The sequence below is a fragment of the Vidua chalybeata genome, chromosome 4, assembly GCF_026979565.1.
Source record: "Vidua chalybeata isolate OUT-0048 chromosome 4, bVidCha1 merged haplotype, whole genome shotgun sequence".
Taxonomy (NCBI): domain Eukaryota; kingdom Metazoa; phylum Chordata; class Aves; order Passeriformes; family Viduidae; genus Vidua; species Vidua chalybeata.
In genome coordinates this window covers 46,919,653-46,939,466 of record NC_071533.1, presented here as the reverse complement: position 1 = coordinate 46,939,466, position 19,814 = coordinate 46,919,653, and the positions used below count along the sequence as shown (strand labels likewise).

General features: G+C 37.9%; 1 protein-coding gene across 14 annotated transcripts in view; it reads right to left on the bottom strand.

Moving 5' to 3' along the window:
- The window catches only part of FRYL (FRY like transcription coactivator), a 167,807-nt gene that overhangs the window by 102,203 nt on the left and 45,790 nt on the right, over positions 1-19,814 (bottom strand). The window contains exon 1 of one of the 14 annotated variants that reach the window (XM_053941939.1): positions 17,608-17,624. The exons of the other annotated variants lie outside the window; for them this stretch is intronic. The gene's annotated coding sequence lies outside the window, so the exon portion shown is untranslated. Of the gene's footprint in view, positions 1-17,607; positions 17,625-19,814 lie in introns of those variants that run through there. 14 annotated transcript variants of the gene reach the window in all.

Sequence of the window (19,814 nt, the reverse complement as noted above, 5' to 3'; positions counted from 1 at the left end):
GAATGCTGCATCAATAAACAGAAGACAAATTCATTTTAACAAGCAGTTAATTAACCATATGGCTGTAACATAAAGGATAGCCTGAGAGATAATACAGAAAGTATTTCTGAGTTTATTGTGGGAACTGGTGCTATGACAGCTGAGCTTTCATTTGGACTAAAAACATCCCCACAGAACAAAATCTTCACAGAAATCCTCTAAGTTTTATTGTAAAGATTATTTTTTTACCTGCAGCAAATATGAACATTCTTTCTTTAGGCAAAGTTGACTCAACTGGAAGAGCAGCTGTAAATTTGTCTAGTTACAGGTACTCACATAAAGCTTGTTTTCTGCTCTCAAAGCCTCTGAAAACACAGGCAAGAAAGGTAATACAAACATTACTTCTTGCCAACACAAAGACACAGCAGAAATTCTAAGGTATAAAACTTTGTCTGGCAATATCTGGTTTTCTAGGTATGTGGGCCAGATTACAATCCCTTAGAAATCTTGCTGCTTGAGACTTGCTTTGAGACAATCCTCAAATTCTGAGCTTTGCCTTATAACTAAGTAATTTAGTCCTTCCAGAGATTCAGTAGCCTTCTTCACTGCTGTTAATATCTCTGGAACTTTCATTCTTAAAATGTAATTTTTAGATTTGCATTTGGTGTAAGTTTCTTGGCATAAGTTGCATAAGAAATGCAATCAAGCAGTCTTCCACAAGAGAAAAAGCGAAAGAGAAGTAATATTGCATCAAACTTAAAAGTGATGCTTTTATAATTAAAAACAATACTACCTCAAACAAACAAACGACAAATATTCCAGTTTAGAAGAAAATTTCTCCAGCATCTTTTCCACACCTATAACCATCATCTGGGATTTATGAAGTGAATTCCCTACGTGTCAAACACAAAAAAATGCTTGAAAGGTCTTTTTCCCTTCTAAACTCCCCATCATCATAATCCTCTGGAGACTTTTTGCTATATTCTCTGCCACATTGCTCCTTTTCCCCTTTTCTGTACTAATATTCAGATGCTCTTTGAGGAAGCATTATGAAGATAGCAAGACATTCTTCTTGTCTAGCTGCTTTAGCAGCTGAGCAAACTCTAACCAGCATATACTCCAGTTCCTGTATGGGACTTCATCTCTTATAGTCACTTCCCTACTTTGAAAAGCCAAAACTAAAATAGGTATAGGATTTCTTTCCTGAAACTCTACAACAGACAAAGATTAAATGGATTAGAGATAAAATCAGGGAAATTATTTTTAAATACTTATTTTGTGTAAACTCAGATACATGAGAAGAGAGAAACTGGGCTACGAATTTCTCCAAGTAAATCCTACTGGCTTTGCCATTATGGACTGTGGCAGTCATTCCTCTTATATTTACACATAGGGGAGAAGTAGCAACTCCACTAAACATTCTTTCTAAACCTCTAACCTCATACTGTACAAAGAGCACCTGCTTCTCTACAGAACTGTGGCTGAACAGGAAAAACAACAGCCACCTACATAATGTACAATCACCTAAATCAGATGGATGAGTATTTTTTATTTACTGGAGTAGAACACACAAATACTTTTATTAAGAAATTTAATGGTTGAGAAAGAGATCAGATCTGACACGCAGGATAGTATGAGGAAACCCAGGATGGTAGTCAGAAATAGACTGTTAGTTGTTACTGGGCTCCCTCTGTCCACTGAGAATGTTGGATTTGACAGCATCAAAGGCTGCTAAAAGTTACAGCTCCAAAGATAATGCTGAAAATCATCTGATCTCTAGTGCTGTGTAATTCTAACGTAGTGTCTGACAGCAGGACAGAATGTCCCACCTATGGCACAATCAACTACACCACAGCAATCAAGAAATTTAAAATTAAATAGTAATTTTTTTAAAAATCCCAAAGATGAATATAAGATAATTTTTACATCTATTATAAAAATATATAAAATAATTTTTACATCTATTATAAAAAATCTTCAACAGCACAACAGCTAGCAATAGATGGAAATACTGGCTGAAACTTCTACATGCATATGCAAGAAGTACAACTCATTTTGTGACTCATTTTACAGAGCCTTGTATGGTAGACCATGCATGTAGATTATTATCAGACAGGAAAAAAAGAAAAATTAAAAATAATTTTGATAGCACAAGATGCCAAAAGAGCAAACCATACACAGTGGAAAACAATGTGATAGAACACAAAAACTGGAGGGGGAAGAGGAAATCAGTTTGAACTCAATTGTCTCAAGTCCTGCCCAGTCACTCTTGATTACGGCATGCCATCAGGATATCCTGGCCATTAAAGTGTCAGATCATTAAAAATATAGTTTATGTAATTCCTTTTCTAGAACAACAGTCAGAATAGAAAACCTCTTCAAATAAAGTACTTTAATTAAAAACAATATTTTGAATTTCACAGAAACCCTAACTTAGAAAGAAGCGAGATTTAATTAATAGCATACTTCCAAACTACTAATTTATTTAACGTGCCTTGTTTCACTGTCAGCTGCTCTCATGCAAGATCAGCTTCAAAGAATGTAAAGGGTAAATCTCATCTGCCCATAATCTAAACATAATCCATCATATTTGGAAGCAGGATAATGGCAGGAATGTAAAGGTTCAGGGCTCCAAGTTAAATTCCCAACAGTAGTTTTCAGAAATGCTCTTAGTGTCTTGACATTTTATACAACTGTAGCCTTCAATTCAATTTTAAGCTGCACATACAATACAGTAAGTTAGACTTGAATTTCTCTTTGAAAACAGTTCTGTAAACAAGTTGCAAACTTCTCAGAGAAACAATACCACCCCAAGCACACATCTGGTACCTACAGTCTCCTTTCCCAATAGACCTTGTGAAGACTTAACAAGCCCTTAACTGTCAGAACTACTTTGCACAGCACAAGTGAAGAATGTAGGTACCCATCCTGGTATCTCAGCTTCCTTCGAAACACTGAACTTTAACAAATGAACATACATAACTGTCAACATTCACTCATTTACAAATTTTGTGTTCCCTCAAAAGAATAACCACATAAGTGTAAAAAACCCCCTAAACTTGTTTCTTTACTTCCTATCCTCATTAGCATTAGGCTTTTACAGCATGGCAAATCATACTTTCATTAAAGATGCAAACACAGAAGCAGTTCTATTCCAATATGATTAACTTGCCAAAAAAAAAAGAAAAGCTTACGGTATTAATTTTAAAGGGCAGTATCTGATGCTTATTTTTTGTTTAACTTTATTTCTGTGACAGGAACAAAGACATCAACTTCCCACTGAATATAGAGAGCAAAGACAGAATTGCATAACACTGGCTTGTTCTGTTAGTTCTTCTGATTCACCTGCACTCTGGAAAATGTAAAGCGAGCCCCCACTAAGTCTGAGCCAGTAGTATTCCCTGCTTTTCATGGGGGCCTGTAAGTTCAGGGTCACCACCATACCAGTCAGTTACCATGCTTTTAGAGGGTATGTGCATTCATGTAATGCCTGAGAGGCCATAACTCATCAGTATTATTTCTCCTTCAGTTCCATCTCCTGGAGTTTTTTATTATTTAGAAGAAGATTCCGAAGGGGATGAAGGTTCCTACAGAGCAAATTTAAGCTTGCTGAGGGTAGTTTGGTTTCTCATTATTCCCTCTCCTGGCTGATGGACTCCCATTTGAGAGCCAGATACTGATGGTCAACTTTTCAAGCAACAGGGAAGGGCATGCTGGTAAATTTGCATGCACTCATGACTTTTCTGATTAGCACAGAAAGTGTGCCGTGCTCAGCCCATGGGGTGAGGGAACTGGGGCAAAGAACAGAACATTTACTACTAAGAGAGAAACCCATTTTTGCCATCAAATTGAAGGCTGCACCAGGCTGGAAACACTCTGATGCTCTGAATCCTGTGTTAAGCATGAGATAACAAAGGCAATAAAATTATATCAATGCTTGGCTAAATTATGTTAAAATAAAAAGCAGAAGGGAGGCAAAGGCAGCAGTGGAAAGATGCACTAAGTCAGGCCTGGGGAGTGAAAGAGTAGAAAGAGAAGGAAAAAGAATTTTATTCACTAGTGTTTATTCCAGATTTCCTTATACACTGATCTGTAAGTTAAGGAAGCACACATTTCCACAGTAATGATGAGAGTGAACCTACTCTGAATAAAGAATTCATTTCCATGGTGGGCTAACTACATGAAGAGAAAGAAAAACTCAAACTAAATCTAAAGTTTTAAAAAGTAGCATTTAAAATCTAAAACTAAGGCAAGGATATAGCAGCAAAGAAATACACATAAATGCAAGCTGCACAGACTTCACTCTAACAGTTGTCACTGCAAACATATCACCTGTGATGATGTTTTATTTCCTTTCAATATATTAAAAGATAGGTATGCACCACACACAAAAAAATGCATCCTGTAACAAGGTCAAAGTGACCACAGGCATGCCTTTGTTAACTAGCAAACAGAAACTTAAATACCTTATCTCATCTTTTCTAATCCAGAGTTCTCTGGAAAAACAAAACTTCACATCCTCAGTTTGCAGACTTAAGGATATTAAAAACTCTATTGGTCCACTGCATTTGAAGAAAAAATAATGTCAAAATACTCAAGAAATTTATGCTTAATCTTATTTCCAAATAAGATTGTGTCAGAAGCCAGCAGCCTTTGCAAAGAGGTCTCTTGCAGAGCACAACCCAAGGTAGTTTGTTTAACCTTCTCTCACTTCGCTGCCTGCTTATTCTTTCCTTGTAAGAAGAGGGCAATTCCAGCTCCCAGTTCAAAGAGGAAAAAACTTTTCCTCATTATCCTCATTATGCTCATTATCCTCAATTATCCTCATTAGTGTCAAATTGATACCTTTCCTGAGTAAATGCAAGAAATTAATGAATGCTGGCAGTTTTGCTCTAAAAGATTTTGGAAAAGGACTCTGGAACATCAGTTATAAAGCAACCATGAACTTCAAATAATGTATCATTAAAAAAAAAGGAAAAAAACACCCCAAAACCAATGCATTAGCCCAGACTGGGTCCACTTAGAGAGCACCTTCATATCTTTGTAAATAACTGCCTAGTGAAGTGCTCAGAAATATTGTAATAGTATTTCTGATACTGAGGTATGTTTTGAAAATTGAAGCGTTAGGTATATATACACAAGGATTTAAAAAAGCAAAGAAGAGAATAAATAAACAAATACAATCCAGCATTGGAATATGCTCAAGCATACACAAATCAGGGATAGAAAATGTCTCATGCATTAAATATCAATTTCAGAAAAGAACAACTGTTCCACGCTCCGATTCTGTCAGTTTTGCCTGGTAATCCTCCATACGAACATATGAGCTGAAAAGGAAAATATACTAGACTAACTCAATCTGCCACATTTAACACAAACATGTCATGGGCAGAAAAACAAAAAAGTGAAACCAACATTTTCAAAACCATATTCTTACAGTAATTTTGCTGAGGAATAAAAAAACAAAACCCTCTTTCTTTTCATATCCAGGTAACTACCTAAATTTAACTGTAAAAAAAAAAAAAAACTTTATCATTTCCCGGAATGAAATTTTCTGCCCTGCATTCAGGGGATCAGCTCTTCTGAAAATTCAACTCCAGTGAGTTTCAGTTCCCAGTAGATATTACCAAAGAGTTATTAGCACATAGAAGAGACTGAGTATTTTTCAACTACAGCAAAATTTTCCTTGTGAAGGCATAGACACATAATGCTGTTGTAAGTTCTGTTTTTAAATTAGGTGTAGTTAGTTGTCTGTGGTTTTCCTGTTTATCAAATGTGCTCTTCTGAGCCGAGTCCTTCATTCATCAAATTCTACAGAAAAAACAGCAGTGTCAGCTGCTTAATTTATTGACAGTCTGGGATATCTATTTTCTTGGGAAAAGAAGTTTGATGAATATGAAAATGAACAAATATATAGAAAATTTAGGATTGTTCATTAGGACACGTCCAAATTTGCTTTACATGATTGGGTTAGTGTGGGTTAGTGGGTATTGTTTTTTGAGGTTTTTTCAGTGCTTTTTAAGTCTTTAATAGCAAAAGGTAGTGTTGAGTTCACATGAGACCCTAGTTAGCAATCTTTTTTTTTTTTTAAGAATAAGCATGAGACACTTGTATTTCTAATCAGACTTTCTGACTAAATTTATCTATGCTTACTGGAAATAAAACTAAACTAAATTAGGAAGAATCCCAAGTTGTGCAATTCCTTAGGGAAGCAGATGACAACCTTCAGGGCTTTATGTCCTCAGACAAAGCACAAGGGCATAGCACAAACCTGGCAAAAAAATCCCACCCAGCATGCACGTACGTAGCCAGGACTCAAACTGGACTTCTATATGAAGACAATACTCAGTGCCACGCAGAGCTATTCTTAGCCACCATAAACACACCAAGGTTTCAGAATTAACAGCTTCTTTGTCAGTTTCATGGGAGGAGACTAGTCACATCTGAAATAAAAATAGGTTGTCATATGCTTGTCTGTGGAACTCCAAAATATATGGCTAAATTGGTAATTTAAAAGATTCGAGCTGCATGTATGGGTATCACAAGGAAAAAAAAAAAAAAACCTTTTTTCTCCTACCTCCCTCAACTTTCATTATAAGTTTATATCTGATTCTAATTTACTTTAAAAAGTAGTTTGCTCTCTCCACAGTAGGAACCTTTATCTGGTTTCAATACATTCATTTAAGCTCTAAAAAGCATTGCAAAGAACTGAAACTGAGAGGCTGAGGCTGATATGAATGGGAAGTTCTGGCTGTGGAGCCACCAGAGAAGGTGGGGCTTTCAGCATGACCTGCATGAACAACACCTGGCTGAGCGGGTATGGAGATCCCTCCTGCACTGCCCTGCAGTTTCACAACAGACCCAGATCTGGAGACATAGAATCTTGTAATGACTCACAGAAGTGGGACAGGATGGGCACACTGAACAGCGACAACTCCAAAAACACTGCTCCAAAATCTGTTGCCAACTGAAAAGGAGTCAGGGCAAGTGGAAAATGTTACACCTGGCATTCTTGGCTCCCATATCATGATGATAAGATTACAGATGTCATAGCTCAACACAAGCATTGTGGTGCCTTTTTGCTGGACAGACCCCTTGAGCACCTCCTGTCCTAGTGCCTGGCTGCTGGGTGGACCTCTTGAACACAAAGCCTTTGCTCCCATCAGTTCACATTTTAAATAACATCTGCTTTCCCTCTTACAAGGTATCATCTGCTACATGGTTTATACAATGTTGTGACAGCATTTCCTACACCGTTTTGTAAAAATTAAATAGTAGGTTTTGTATTTGTGTAGGAAGACATGGAAAATATCCACAGTCTATCAGCAAAGAAACAGATATGCTGGCCTACAAGCTGATGGACAGGGATAAAAACATGTTTATACATCAATCCAAATTTTAAAGAGAGCAGCCTGTAAGGAGGTGAGACAACTGTGTCATAGCCACATTCAGATCTGCAGTCATTCAAATACTACCATGTTTTGAGGCTTAAAAAGGAAATAAGTATCTAACTGCATGTGCTGACACCAACTATGGCTGGCCAATAACGACAGCAGTACTTGTATGACATTTAGAAGACTACACAGTTCATGACAAATATCAAAATGAGGAATATGCAGGAAAAATTATAAGAAACTACTACGTTTCTGCTTTAAAAATTCTCCAGTGTTCATCCCTCTTTAGGAAGAGAGGGTGAAATATCCTAGTAGAGGATATCACAAAGCAAATAATGGTCTGATAATCTGCACAGACCCTTAGAACTGTTACATGATTAAAAAAAAAACAAAATTAGGTCACTTAAGTTTCAAACAAGAATTAGTACAGACAGGTAGTCAACGCTTCCATCTCCCAAGCTGCAATATAGAAATATATTGGCAGCATTATTTCTAAAATGGAGCAATACTTTCTTCATTCCTGCTAAGGCATACTATTAACAGAACTGATATTAAACATTACCCAGTTATTCCCACTTAACCCTGGAAATCTCAGACTCTCTGATCAAGGTTTTGGAGCTCAAGCTTCCTTAGTATACTGAGGTTACACAGGCAAATTCTGTATCTATCCTAATAAAACATTACCTCATTAATCACTCTCCAGTAACAAAACACAGCTGAGAGGAACAACTGACCAGCTTCTGGGGGGAACAGAAGCAGAGGTGCAGTTTGGGCACGGTGGGACGGTGGCTCAGTCGGGGGTTAGGGCCTCAAAGCAGGGAGCACTCCAATCCTGACATCTGGAAGGAGACCAAATGCAAACCACCAAATGATAACAAGCTCTGGCCTCTGCCAAGCTACACTCTTGGCCAGTGACCTGGAAATGCGAGCTTCACATCCAGAGCTCATCGCTCATCTTTTTCTTTCAGGGTGTGGTATTTAAGTTTGTGTGGTCACGTATAAACACCACCAAAAAACACCAAGATGTTTTAATCATGTAGGGATGGCACAGCTGCACCTCATGGGTCTCTGTCACCTCTCTCTAAAACTCTAAAACTGTCCGATATTCACAATTGCCTTCTGTCAGTCAGCCTCACTCAGTAACCTCAGCCTTAAAACTGGGAACAATTCTCAAGGACTTAACATAATTTCTCTCAGCACCATTAGGTAGATGGTCTCAGCAGAAGTAAGCAATCAGAAAAGAGATACAAAAGCTTGAGAAAAAACCAGAAATGTGCAAGCTTACATGTTAAAAAAACAGTATCTAAATTAAAGTTAACTGAGGACAGAGTACTTCCTCACTTCAGGTTTTCAGAATAAGAAGTGCAGTGCATACCATTTTTTTTTATTTTAAAGACTTTCATCTACAGCAAGACACCAGTTTGGTACACCAAGACTGATTTTTAGTGATGCTAAACTTTAGCTTCAATACATTTCAGAAAGTTTCTGTGCTCAATGGTAGCATAATTCACATCCTTTACCACATTTTAGGTAGTGAAATGCTACAGGTTTACTTCAAATAATATAGAACCAATGCCAAGGACCTCCCAGGCTCTGTCCTGTCATCCTCTCCCCTGTTTGATTAAACACATTAAGTTCTTGTTTTTCCTTGTCTTCTCCAAGATGAGCACTCCAGTTTTCCAGTCACAGTAATGTCTTTAGGGATAAGGTGGCCATAAAAGATAGGCATAAACTATAAATTAAAAATAAATAAGTAAAAATTATTCAAATAAATCTTTGAACAATACTACAGCGATAGATACTAGGAAAACTTGTAACAGTGAAATCACTTTCCTTTTGGCCACCTTTTGCCACATTTGTGAAACTTGGGGTTTGCCCATAGTTTTCCTAAGGTAGTTCGTTCAGAATTAGTGATACACTTTTCATTTTTCCTACGGAAGAAAAATTTTAACTTGAAGTACTCTTTAAGGGTTTTTTAAATTACTATTTATGAAAAAAAGTAAGACAAAAAGACTGTAAAATCTTTGCCATCGATGCACAGAGGTTTTGGGTTCCTCTTTCCTTTTTTCCTACCCAGTTACTTTCTGAAGAGAAAGAGGTTAAAAGATGAAAATACTCCTACAAGCAGAACAATGTTTGATTCCACCTTAATATTCCCAGCTTATTCTATCATGAGTTTCTGGACACAGAGTTCAAACAGCTACCAAAAAAACTTTGAACTTCTCAGCCAAACCCCAGTACACCTGGGTTAGCTTCTTTCTTTCTTCACTTTGCTGTCATAAAAACGAAGTGCCAGTTGCCAGCCTCTCTTTTTTCAGGACAAGACCTCATTTGTAACTGAAAGAACAGTAAAAATCTGGTGATATTTGGCCCAGCTGCTATGTCCTGCTGACAGCCAGCACAAAGCAAGATGTTGGAGAGAAAAAGGAGGCGGGTTTCCACTGAGATGTCAGACACATGATTTTCTAAGCCCAACATGGGCTGCATTAAGAGCTGCTGAGTTGTTCCTGACCCCTGACCCTGGCACCCTCACAAACATCACTGTTCCTAACCTGAAGATCTTCAGTTCTAGTTCAGCAGCGTGAACAAAGGCAGCAAGCAGGGATGATGAATAAAAGAAGCAAAAGGAAGAAAATGAACAACCCCCAGAGTTACTTACACTGCTTTGATAGTGCTGTGAATGGAACAATTCTTTCAAATATCCATTCATTAGTTAGCATTGATTTGCAAGGGCTTAATGCATTCACAGATCTTTCTAACCACTATTCTTGTCTGCACCAGTTGTCTGCAAAGAAAACTTCAAAAAATATAGTTGCAAATATCCCCAAATCACATGCCAGCTGTGCCTCATGGGCAGAAGCACAGGAGTTATTTATACCTCCCATGCTGTGCTTTCCTAAGATCTCTTTATAAAACTAATTGCTTCTAGAACTTAAACGAATTCCTGAGCAAGAAACCTATAAATATTAATGTTTTAAATTAAAAATTTTATTTTTGAAGATTGAAATGGTTGTTTTTTAAACTCTTAGCAGTCTGTTTCTGAGGCTACATATATCTGACAAAAATTACTCTTTATTTCCTTTGGATTTTCAAATTCTTGATTCTTAGGAGAAGAATGAGAAAAGGCAAAGAACAAAGAAAATGTTTCACATGCCTGTTGTTTCCTACTACTATTTTGAAAGCATTTAAAAAAAAAAAATATATATATATTCATTAGTAGAATTTGTTCTGAACTGAGTAAAATCTGTCCTACACATCATGCTTTTCTTATTTTTCTAACTACACCTACTTAGGGCATCAAGTTTAAACTCTGATGAAAATTAATTAAAGAATCATAAACCACGTAATTCTGTAACTGTATTGAAACACTTTCAACATCTAGCTTATTGACCATCACTGTATTTTAAGTACTTTTAGATCAGTCTAGAAGAGACTCCTGGTTTTGTCTAATGAGAGTTATCAAAGCAAACTCAATGATAAAAAGTTTATTTCTTTCTGTACCTTAATCTTCCAATAATTAGTATTCTAATATTAAAAGCAGTTATAATAAAGCAATTCTGTGCCTCAACATTTTATTTTCTTCTGTTATTGCAGCTTGGTAGTCTATTACAGACATCATTTTTCATTTAACTCTCCTGAAATCTCTCACAAAATGTAGTTTCCACCAGACTTACTAATATAAACCTTTGCTTGTGACGTTCACACAGCTGGGAATGTTAAGAGTTCAAAAACTTAATTTTTATTTACAATAGCATGGCCCAGTTTCTTTTAGGTTCTGAGTGTCCTTTCTGATTTAGAATGGCCTTTTCCTCTTTAAATAGACCCTTTATTTGCACTGTACCTAACAGAATTTAACAGCTCCCTTTGACTAGCATCATTACTCTTTGTATAGCAATGAGGAAGAACATTTACTTCTATAGAGCAGAAAACTAGCTACATGTACACAGGATATAATATAGCAAACAAAACATGGCAAACTTTCCAAATAAATCAATGTCATTGTGTCAGTTATCTCCTAAATACTATCAAACCCCTAATGTCTAATCCTTTCCCCTTCAAATACAAAAGCACCAGAGCTAGAGTGTAAAAACAAAAAAGTCAGCAGAAATGGGGTATTTGATATGGCTTGTTGCAATTGGTTTATCTGGAGCTTTCCTGAAGTCCATGCAGAGCATGCAGTTTATTCCAGCAACAGTAGCTGACAGAGTGATTTGTATTTGGTGCACTTTCTCCTTTCAACAGCTTTCTCTTCTGCAATTTGAATCATTACAGAATCTAGTTATGGGTTTAGCAGAAAGTCTATCACTTTCATAGAAAGAATTTCCCACAGAGAAGCTCATTCTAGCATATCTATCTCTGATGAAGATAAATAATGCATATTCCAACATATAATGTACTTCCTACAACACAAGCATTATCTTAAAAAAAATATTAAGAACTTTACACAAAACAATGCTCAAATTTTTTTTTTTTGTTTTAAATAACAGTTCCATGTTTTCCATCTTTACATGCAGAGAAGTCCAAAGTAAGGCCCAAAACATCATATAACTTTAGCTAAATACAACTGGTAAAAATCTGGATACGTACACTTCCCTTATGAGCATCCATGCCCTAATGCCCAATTTACATGGAAGGTGTTACAGTACAGACTGCTGACATCAAATAGGTAAGGCAGGCAAAAAGTATACAAGTAGGTATGAATGCTTAGCAATAATGGAAGATAGACCAACCCCAAAATACCCTACCACACCTCCTGCCCCCAATCTTCAGTCATACAGAAGAAAAACAAGCAAATATAAAAAGGCTTCTATGCAAAAGACAGGAGAGCAAAACTCAATGATCCAGCTGACCTGAGACATCCATACATGCCCACCAAGAGAGGCAGGCAGCCTCTCACTGCTAGGCAGCTGATCCTGAGCATTCTGCTAGAGGAGCCTCAACATCCACCCTCCTTCCCTTGAGATCATTCACTTATGTATGCTGGGTATTCTTCAGCTTCAGGGTGGTACTCAGCTTTGACTAGTTTGGATGTTATACTTACAGCCTTGTTATCCTCTTCAGGCCTACATCCACTGATAGACCTTGTGGTTCAAAACATACCCAGAAATAAAGAAAGAAGGAAGGGGGGAGGGGGAGGGGGAACCCACCCAATCTTCTCTTTACACAGCAAATTTTACTACACAGAACGTTACTAGCACCTCTGTTAATAAATATGCCAACACACCACATATCTGGAAATGCAATGACTCATTATGTGCCTCAAGATGTACTGCACAAGAGACCATCATCAAAGGCCACAGAAATTCATAAACAGAGCTAAATATGGAGGTAACACTCCACAATACATTAATACATTGATATATTCATACTGTATTGGGTGATTAATGACTGACAGAAACTTGCTTTTCCCATGACAACTTAAGGACAGTGGAAAGGTCATCATATGTCCCTTCTACATGAAAAAAAAAATTGCTGCTCGAGTAGTACATGGACCTGTAACTACATTTACTAACACAAATTGCATGTAGATGCTTTTTTCAAAAAAAGCAGAATTTAGTAGCTTTTCCAAAACTCAATACATTTAGATTCATATTTCATTTTAAAAATTCACTTTTCAATATGTCAAAACAGTTTTGCAAGATATAATCATAAAGAAAAATTGTTACATTCTCTAGAAAGTGCCTATCATGTTTCAGCATACAAGGCAACACTACTAACTGATGTGATCCTTTGAAGTCAAGGTTACAATATAGAAAAAGTTTCTTACAAAAAAATACTGAGCATATTATTGTTTGGGATGCTTAACACTAGAGAAATGAAGTTAACACCCCACTTAATATTGTACTTATTTAATAATGTTCTAGAAGGCACCAAAAATACTATCTCAATATGATTTCTCTACATTGTGAAGTAATACTGATTTTTCCACTGGAATATAAAAGCTGTATGAAAATTCTCTAGAGCACTGTCATGCCACTAATAACTCTGAGCCCAAAGGACAGTCTGGAAGAGAAGCAATCATGTAACATCTCAGATAAATTTTTTCATCAAGTTTCATTTTTCTTTGCTCTTTAACAGTTAATGGGAAAAAAGTTGAAATTTATCATACAATAATGACTTCCAGTATGTTAAAAACTGGTGCTTTTATTACTTTTAAAAAGTATAATACACTAGCAAATTGCCACAGAAGCAGCAATCTGTGGTTTTATTAAAAAGTCACATACACCTCCATGTATACTCCACCTCACCCATCTTCTCCTAAAGAATAAGACCATCAAGAAAACATTTGTTTTCCCAGAATTCTTCCTATGGTCCTCCTTTATATACATTCCTATCATGGCACTGTAACATGACCTTTCTTATTTAAATTACAGCTTCACTGCTGTCCTCAAACAGAAAGTCACAGGATAAAAATGAATCCACTACATCTACTTTGTTAAATATTGTATTAGCAGAGCAGAACCTCTCTTGAGAGCCAAGAGTTCATTTTTGGTTGGTAAAGGAGGAAGTAATCTTCAAACTAATCCTATGGGATGATAAGTGAATTTTAAAAAGCAAACTCCAAGTGCTTTTTTTCATTCACAGAAAGAATGATTCAAAAATATCTGCCAGGCAGCTCCCCAGTTTTCACGTTCTCATCAGCACCTGGCAGCCATAGCTCCAAAAATTCACCTGCTTTTAAAGCTGCTCCATTTCTTTCTGATTTTATAACAGTTTTCAAACCAACTGCTGTACAGGCTGATACAGCTTGTTTTCCTGGCAGAACTTTGTTCCCAGGCTCACAAGCAAGTCTCAGTAACTTTGAAAATCACTGTCACAAACCTTTATCAAAAAGAGGCCAAGGGCAACAACCTCAATGTAGCTTTGGCAGGGGCATTGTCAAAGTGCAGCCCTGTTCTCTTAACCAGCATAAGTTCTTGAGATATATGCATGACTTCTGAATCAAGCTGAGCAAGGTGGTATGAAAAATCTCATGAAGCACCTCCAAAATTGATTCATCAGGAAGAAGATGGGAACGAATTCAAGGACAGAAAGCACCCACATGACAGGTGTACCCTTCTGTTTAGTCCCTTCTGTTTACCAGATGGATACATCACAACTGCAGCACAGCAACAGAAAGCTGTGTGATAGATTTCAGAAAGACAATACATCCTATTAAAAAAAAAAAAATCCAGAAATAATTCTTTATTTCCAAACAGGATAAGACTACTAATATAATATATATTGGAAACACAAAAAAGCTTTTAATAAAGCAGTACTGGATTGTACTTGTGTTTACTGGAAAGTCATTGCTCCTTGTCCAGACTGTAAGCCCCAGAAATACATGCCCAGTTTTCATTAAAACTTGTGTCATATCTTACAGAAAGGTATTTATTACTTAATGCTTTTCACTTAAGCAGTACCACATTTGGTTTTTGAACCCACATACTGCATTACTAGAAGCAATTATCATGGCATCCAGACCTCCTTAACTTTAAATGAAGGTTTTTGTGGACAAAATATAAGAGCTTTCTTATACCAAGCAACATAAATAACAATCAAAATTAGTATTTTTCCTACAATTTAGGAACTCAGAAGAACCACTAGAAAGACTACATATTGCAACTGCAATGGGCTTAACAACAGAACCCAAGAGCACTGAGATACATCATCACAACAGAACCCAAGAGCACTGAGATACATCATCACAACTAAGATGCCTTAAATACTAAGGAGCCTTGAGGACAAGCAAGTATAAAGCCCCCATTACATTCACAACTTCAGTAAGCAAACAGTTCTTAAGCAGGAACATCCTCACTTCACTGCTGGATTAAAAGAACAATCCTGACTCCTTTTAAAAAGAAGTAATGCCTAAAATTGTTGGCAGAGACACAGCATTCTGAAACTAGGCCGTATGAATGTCACTTCATTGTTGTTACTGAAAAAAAAAAAGATCAACTACAATAAAACCTTAGCCAGCACTGCAACATTATGCCAGCTAAGCAAGCCCTTAACCAGACCCATGGAGCTTTGCTGCCTTTCTGTTACACACTTAAACACTCTCTGCAGATGCTTACTTTTATGTACATGGAAATGCATGCAAGCACACCCACTCCTTTTTTGACATACTTCAGCATGTAAAAATTTAAAGTTACGATAAAAAACCATAAAAAGTAGCATTTGCACCTAAAATTTTTATGAAAGCATAGCAAAAACTTTTCTGAAGTAATTTCTTACCATATGGATATTCACTGAATTTCCAAGCTCATCCTCAACATAAATATTGTGCAATTCCTTGCTCTGCACATGCTGCACCACTTGAATAGAAAATGTTTCAGGGACAAAGCAAATGGCTTGCCCACTTCAGCTCAACTCACTAAGGGCTGCACGTGAATCACAATCCTTGGGGCTGGCACAGGCTGCACAGAGGGCTCTGCTCCTGGCCAGTCTGCACAGCGCCATCAGAATGCGACTCTCGCATGCTCACAGAGTAGACATGCAGCTATGCTGGAATCACAACCATTCTCACAAATGGAGTGACAATCCTGGAAAAAGTGACATAAACCCCAGCTATCTCACCAGCGCACACAGAAAATTGGCTTGTTGGTAGATGATCCAAGTGCCACTTCCTGATGAAGGAGTCAGGAAGATCTTTCTCCGTTGTGCTTACATAACAGAGGGCATAAAGGAGAAAACATAGCATCATATATAACCTCTTCTCAGACAACCTCTTTATTATTATTACTCTCTATCTTGTTATTATTATTACTTTGTCTTGTCACAGCTGACAATAACCTAGTCTGGAAGCTGTGATTTATCTCCTTATCTATACAATTATATATATAGTTGCAGACTAAATTCATTGTAACTGATTGTATCCTACAATTTACTTTAGCTTGGAAACAATATACATGAATCAACATTAAGGATTTTTAATAATTTTCATAAGGCATTTTCAACTTCTACTATAAAATACTGGAAAAATCCTTCTGGTTATCTCTATTGTAGCAAGCATTTTAATAACTACCAAGTACAATTACAAGGTATAATTTGGAACAGATACTGTTAATCTGCAAGACACAAATTAAACAAACTAAAAAGCAAAACCCATACGGAAAACCTGTTCTGAAACATGCATTGCTTTAACTTGTAAGACAATAGTCTAGAAGTTATCAGACCATAAGATGAATTACAGCAGCAATACAAAAGGCAGATCAGGTCTGAATGAGCTGTTAGGACAAACTAAGTATCTGCATACTCTCCTAGCACTGATTAATACACTCTATAATAAATAACTTGCTACTAAGTCCCTAAAAAAAGACAGGTGAATATATACTACTGTATTGGGGTAAAAAACCTAATGGAGCTATTTTGATGAAGTGTATGGTGAGTAGAAACTGTGCATCCCAGTACATCTCAAGCAGCAACTAATGAAACATAAAGCTGAGATACCAGTTACTTCCAGATCTTAACTTTTTTCATTTTCACATATACAAGAAACTTAAGACGTAGGAAATACTCAGCTGACGTTCAATTACGTCATCTTTATCACCTCCTGGCATGCTGTCATGAAGCTGCTGTGCTTACGTTAGCAAAACCTTCTACACAGTGCGAGGCAGCTCCGGCCCGAGACCCTGCATTGAAGCATGTGTGAAGGGGTGATGTGAGGACAGACGGGTTGTCTGAACCAAGAGCAGCATCCTTGCTTCGCTGGTTCAATTCAGACAAGGAATCCTCCTAGAAACTCTCATTTCAGGCCATTTAGAAGATCAAAGTGGTAGGTTTTTGTAGGCATAGTAATAGGTTTCAGGCACAAAAATAATGCCCCCCTGTAAAATACACAGTCCAAGGGTGACTGATTTGCTTCAAAAGAGCATTTGGAGCATGACAGAACTAAGACATCATTGGCATCTGGTAACTCCACAGAGATGAGCATCTACTTGTCACCTCTCTCTTGGACAGCAAAGGGTACAAAGAACTTTATCAGACTGAAACAACTGCAGTCTGAGAAAATAAAATAATAAATACATACATACAAAATCTTTCACGAGAACTAAGAAGCAGATAGCTCTGAGACTGACTATGCCAAGTTGCACCAGCACACAAGACCACGAAAACCCTGGTTTTTAAAGGGCAATTTCACACGGCAGCATGCAAAAAAAAAAAAAAAAAAAAAAAAAAATTTTAAAGAAAATTAAAAAGGGATAAGGTATCTGCTACACTGCTGTGGTTCCCGGTGCAGCGACATACTTACTGCTACTGCCGCTCCAGGATTTCAGCAGAGACTTAATGCTGATCTCGAAGAAGAGGGAGTCCTGCAGGCTGAGCATGGTGCGGGCAGGGCGGAGCGGGGCGCCGGCCGCGCCACCGCCTCCGCCAGCACCCGCGGGAGGGACGCGCCGGTGCCGGTGACGCAGGGCCCGGGGGGCGGCGGCTCCTGCCGGGACCGACCCCTCCTCGCCCGCCGGGCCCCGCCCCGGGGCCGTTCCCGCCTCCGGGGTGTACCCACGCTCCTCCCGGTGGATGCTCCCAGCGACACAGGCACAGCTACCAAGTTACCCAGCCCTTGGCAGCCGAACGAAGCGACTCCTTGCAACTACAACCAAAAAGGGGCTATAAAAGGCTGTTTTTGTGCTTTTCCGAGTTTTAACTAAACTTCCAAGCGATCGTGATGAATTAAATAAACTGCCCAGCGCTGCTCTGCGCAGTGCCAAAAGCCAAGCAAGCCGTCTACGCTAAAAGACCAGCAAAATCAAAGGAGGGGTGGCAGTACGGAGGACGGGAAATCACAAATGTGGAAAACAATCACAGCTAAGGGCAGGAAGGCCGTAAGTATTCCCACGGTGGATGCCTGCAAGAGAACTACAACCAGTGGCAGTTCTGGATGTCCCATCCCCAGAAGAGTTCAAAGCCAGGCTGGATGAAGCTCTGAGCAACCTGGTGTGAAGGTGTCCCTGCTCTTGCAGGAGACTGCAACTAGACTAACTTTAAGGCCCCTTCCAACCCAAATCCTTATATGATTCTACCAGCTCTTTGGAGTTTGGTTGGTGGTAGTTTTTTTCCTTAATGTCTTTTAAAGGACTTGACCTGGGGTTTTTTTCCTCTTAGTGCCTTCTAAAGGACTTGACACGATTTTGGTATTTAGTATATATATTTGGTATAGTTTACTCTGCCCAGTATCATCTCAAATGCCACAATGGAAAGTCTCTTAGAAGTTACAGTTCTGGGTTCTTAGGGATGCAATCCAACATTGCCTTAGTAGCACTAAGGTTTTAATGTCATTCTTTTGGGATAAAGCAAGATACCTTACCAATAGCCTTTGCCCACTTCAGCACAGGGTAAAGCAGTTTCAGATCAACCTCCTTTACCTTGTCCACACTACCAGGTACAACCAAAAGTTGGTGGCTCTCTGTCAACTTGAGGTGTCATCTTTACACAGATCAAAACACCTGAAAGTGTCTCAAAATTTTATTGGACAATTCAAAAATTTCACAAAGACTTCTACATACTGACAGGAAGAAATGACATGGAGAAAGTAATGCTTGTTTCCACAACTGCCACCGAATTACACGTGTAACACTACCCCTGGGTCAAGTAACAGAAACTGAGAGAACTGGATGCTGAGATTTTTGTAGCAGTGGCTGCCAACAGCAATTTAACTATGTCTACTTAAATTATGACTTGACCCACACCATACAGATGACCAAAAAAATCATGTGGATACAAGGTAGACTGATTAACTAAATCTGCTTTAAGGTGATTTTTAAAAAACCCACAGTTTCAAAACTGCTGCCCATACTGTACTAGGAGTAAAGAAGACATGAGGAGGAAATAATACCTGTGTCCTCAGACAAATTAGAATTATCTGAAGTTGTAGAAAATATTTAAGAACAGTGTACATCAAATACTTTTAAGGTTTGGTGTTTATGTGTGGTTTTGGTTTTGTTTGTTTGGGGCTTTTGAAACCTATATCACTCACCCCACATAGATAAAAGAATTATCACTAACAGAGAGGTAACATAAACCAGTTGATGTAAAACTAAGTGGTTCTAAGTGACAGGTCTAACACAGCAGCAGAAGGACACTGGAGAAAGAGTGGGACAAGCCTGTCACTGCACTAGGCTGGTTCAAGCACCAGCTGCTGTAATTTAGGAGATGAACAGGTTTATTAAGAGAGACCAGTAATATCATCAGTAATAATCAGTTTTCACAGATTAAAAATAATCCGAATTTCCCCATGCAAAAAAATATTTTCCTATAATTAGATACTAAATTGCCAACTATATCAAAATAGTACTTTTTTTCTTCCCAAATGGGGTACAGTAGAACATGTACCCACAGAGTAACTCTTTGGGACTTTGCATCAAACTTTCTCTGAAGCCTGTTTCAGGGAGTACTGCCTACACAGTAGGTGTATTACCTCAAATGCAGCACACAGTAGGTAGTATTACCTCAAATTCC